At 39.3% G+C, this 2,969-nt stretch overlaps 1 protein-coding gene across 1 annotated transcript in view; it reads right to left on the minus strand.

The window, feature by feature from the left end:
- LOC101853558 (troponin I) overlaps positions 1-996 on the minus strand; it is a gene marked incomplete in the record, with an annotated part of 44,409 nt that extends 43,413 nt beyond the window's left edge. Inside the window, 1 exon segment of the mRNA XM_005099444.2 lies at positions 958-996.
- Between the last annotated feature and the right edge of the window lie 1,973 nt (positions 997-2,969).

Below are 2,969 nucleotides of genomic sequence, written 5' to 3' on the forward strand. Positions count from 1 at the left end.
TCTCTCTCTCTCCCCCCTCTCTCTCTCTTTCTCTCTTTCAAACGCATGTACACATACACTCACACATGCGAGCACTTCACACGTAGGCCCGACAGATTCACACCCATGAAACACAAACATGCACACACAATATTCAAACTGACATACAAAAACATCCACTCTACACAAAAAGGACAAACACTTATACTCTAAACTAAGATATCGTATGCTGGGGTGTGCTCTAATACAAAGCCATTTGCAAACAAATCTGGGAACATACGACTGTAAATTGTGACCTTTGAACTGTAGCCACCACACCCCAAAATGCAAAAGGATCCACTGCAATCCTCTTTATGATAAAATAAAATACCTCCGTGTGTGGTTATATTCTGGCATGTCGTTTCGGCTCGCTCGTCCCCCCTCTATTTAAAAAACCCCCAAAAACCCCAACAAAACCCCTGAATGTACTAAGCGCTCATTTTCATAGGAATCTTTCAGTGGCCAGTCTGCAGTTATAGCTGTCAAGCACACTATTGTAAAATAAATAAAAAAAAAAAAAACTGCCAAAAATAACGAAAACAAAAAACATAATGTAAGCGTGTTCAGTTCTGGGGTCACAAAAACATATCAGTTTTCCCTTTAGAAACTTTTCACAAGAGGGACTGGAATGCCTAAAATCTAATGTGCACAACACGAAAGTTTGGATTCGTTCTCAAACTAAATGTGCAGGTACACCAATTTTTCAAGCTGAAAAATTCGGTACACCTTCAGATAGTGTTGCAGGGATGAGCAAACAATACAGCAGGAAGTCTGTGACAGAGTATCTGGTTCTACTACTACTGGTCATTCTTCTTTGAAGCGGGGGAAAAACAACTCGCGGGTGCATGACACGGCTAGACATAACACGAGGCCAAAAGGACGGCTCATGACCCGGAAGTGCTGCAAACAGTACTGAGATGGGTTTCCCCCCCCACAAACCTCAGGTTCTGGTTCCGGTTCCGGTTGGCTGGGAGCTTCCTATTGGAAGCAAATGGTTAAATCGTTCAAATCAGGAAAAGCGATAACTGTTTTGAAAAAGGGCTGTGTTTTCTTGAAGGTAATACTGTTTTGTTTCATCCTGAGTCCAGCATTTTGTTGTTACAATTCACAAATTGAAGTCAGACACGACAGTTCCAGGGTATCCAATCCATTTTAAAAGATACGGAGAGACAGTCTTGAAGGCTATTGTTTTTTCCACTTGCTTCGCGAACTCCTTTTTTGCATAGCTATATTTTGTACATAAACGGAAAGACAAGACTGAACTTTGTATGCATTAAAACAATTCAAACTTAGAGGTCCAATTCTTTTTTATAATTAACCCACCCCCGACATTAACCTTTCATTTTTGCCTTTTCCTTCTCAAAAACATACATGGGAATGAATGTAAACGAGAATGTGTATCAAATAAAAGCAACGTTTGGCAAAAGCATTACTGAGGCAATAGCTATTTTTAAAACTGTCAGTACCGCGGATAGGCCAACACAGAGTTTAAGCAAATAATTGATCAATGCAGCATTAACTATTACTTTATGTGATAATTATTATAATTCAAATACTTCTTCTTTGCACCTTGCAATTGATTAATTAAGCAGAACATTTATAATCTATAACGAGACAGCGTATCTGAAACTGATTTTCTAAAGACACAAATGCATAATAATGGCGCTCTGGAAGCAATGCTGTCGAGTTTGAAAAAGCACATTATTGGCATAGGCATTCACGCAGCAATAGATATAACATGAAGAAAGGCAAAACGATATTCAAGTAAAGATCATTAGTGAGCATGTATAATGTATACGACACAGTTCCATCTACTTCTAGCTTGAGCAAGACACTCTAGACATGACATACTACTACGATAGACGAATACAAAAGTAGAACCGGAACAGTATTCATAATCCATTTACTTTGCTGCGCTGATTGCGTCATTAATGTACTGAATCAATGTTTCCAGCTCTGCTACGTGATTATCTTGTTGTTACTGTTGTTGTTCTTGCTCTTGTTGATATTGATGTTGATGTTACTGTTGTTTTTGTTGTTGTTTTTGTTGTTGTTTGTTGTTGTTGTTGTTTATGTGTTGTTATTGTTGCTTTTGCTAATTTTGTTTATCCAGTACCCTTTGAGTATATGCCCTGCCAGCAGATGGCATGTTAAAGAAGGTGGAGGTCTTCTATGTGCCATTTATACACGTAGAAGCTTCACTTTCTTTGTCGAAAATATCGACGGGAAATAAGGAATAAAAAAGGCCACATTGAAAAAAAAAAAGAAAAGAATGTGAGCTTCCTGATGTTGTATCAAACTAGCACTGCGGTAAAGAGATTATGAATACGTTCCTTGTAGTTCAACGACGACTGTAATATCTATTGTAACGAGCGTCTACACTCTAACTCTAAGACAGGATTCGTACCGGTTCATCTTTTGACCTTTAAATGACCTTCATTTTTTAATTGTTCAGGGTTGGGGAAGATCGACAGAGTTCGTATTTCTTTTGACTGGTTGGATTTGTCTTTGGGGTTGTTTTTGATTTTTGTTTTTTGTTTTGAAAAAGGGGGTTTTGGGAAGAGAGGGAGTGGAGAAAGGGAGAAGACTTTCTTTTCTTTTCCTTTTTCATTCAGGGTAGGAGGGTGTTACCAACTACAAAAATACAACGATGGGGAGCCTCTAGCTTTGATTATACAAAAGTGGGGCTGGATGTGGTATCTTGAGGAGAGAAAATCGAATGGGGGACTATTTACAACAGAAGGGTACAGCACATGTACGAAAAGGCCTGGTGGGGCTTGCAAGTACAACATGTATTGTGGCAACATACATTGCACGACTTTGGGGTTGGGGGGTGGGGTTGAGGCTGTAATTTATGCGAGGTGGATAGAGGAACAATAAGAGGAGAGTTGGGAAGGGAATGTGTGTGTGTGTGTGTGTGTGTGTGTGTGTGTGTGTGTGTGTGTGTGTGT

Source organism: Aplysia californica, unplaced genomic scaffold, assembly GCF_000002075.1.
Source record: "Aplysia californica isolate F4 #8 unplaced genomic scaffold, AplCal3.0 scaffold00213, whole genome shotgun sequence".
Lineage (NCBI taxonomy): Eukaryota > Metazoa > Mollusca > Gastropoda > Aplysiida > Aplysiidae > Aplysia > Aplysia californica.